This window comes from Pteropus vampyrus, unplaced genomic scaffold (assembly GCF_000151845.1).
Source record: "Pteropus vampyrus isolate Shadow unplaced genomic scaffold, Pvam_2.0 Scaffold1068, whole genome shotgun sequence".
Lineage (NCBI taxonomy): Eukaryota > Metazoa > Chordata > Mammalia > Chiroptera > Pteropodidae > Pteropus > Pteropus vampyrus.
In genome coordinates this window covers 8,329-9,581 of record NW_011889849.1, presented here as the reverse complement: position 1 = coordinate 9,581, position 1,253 = coordinate 8,329, and positions in this window count along the sequence as shown.

The window sequence follows — 1,253 nt, the reverse complement described above, 5'->3', positions numbered from 1 at the left end:
ATGATCCCCTCAATTGTTCCCTCCCTCAACTGACCCTCCACCTAGCCAATGTATTCATGCTAATTGCATTCCCTATGCCGTGTTCCCCATCTTCGTGACCATCCATCAGCTCTAAATTTGTAGTCCTTTAACCCTTCACCCCATTCTCCCAGCCCTCCAAGCTCCCCTCTCCTCTGTCCATCACCAAATTGTCCCCTATATTTGTGAGTCTGTTTTTGATTAGTTTGTTCTTTTTGTTTTTTAAATTCCGCATATGCTGAAATCATATAGTATTTATCTTTCTCTGTTTGACTTAAATACTTTCTAGGTTCATCAAGGCAATATCTTAAATATCTTTAAAAAACTTAAAAGTAAGACCTAAAACCATAAAAATTCCAGAAAACATAAGCAGTATACTCTCTGATATTGCTAATAGTAATTTCTTTTTGGATATATCCCCTCAGACAAGGGAAACAAAAGAAAAAATAAACAAATAGGACTACACCAAACTAAAAAGGTTTTGTATAGGAAAGGAAACCATCAACAAAACGAAAAGACAACCAACTAATGGGAGAAGATATTCGCTTATGATACATCTGATAAGCGGTTTATACCTAAAATAAAGAACTCATAAAACCCAACAACAACAAAAACAATCCATTTTAAAAATAGGCAGAAGACCTGAACAGATAGTTCTTCAAAGAGAAAATACAGATGACCAATAGACATGAAATGAGGTTCAATGTCACTAATCATCAGAGAAATGCAAATTAAAACCACAACGAGATATCACCTCACACCTATCAGAAGGCTATCATCAATAGATCAAAGAACAAGCGTTGGTGAGGATACGGAGAAAAGGGAAGTCTCATACACAGTTGGCGAGACTGCAAATTGGCACAGCCACTATGGAAAACAGTCTGGAGGTTTCTCAAACAATTAGAAATGGATATGCCTTTTGACCCAGCAATTGCACTTCTGGGTATTTATCCAATGAAAACCAAAACAATAATTCGTAAAGATCTATGCATCCCTAAATTGTTCATGGCAGCACAAATTACAACAGCAACGATGTGGAAGCCACCTAAATGCCCATCAACAGACGATTGGATAAAGAAGTTATGGTTCATATATACAATGGAATATTATTCACCCATTAAAAAAAAGAAATTTTACCATTTGCAATGACATGGATGGACCTAGAGGTTATGCTGAGTGAAATAAGGCAGACAGAAAGATAAATACCATATGATTTCGCTGAAATGAGGAATCTA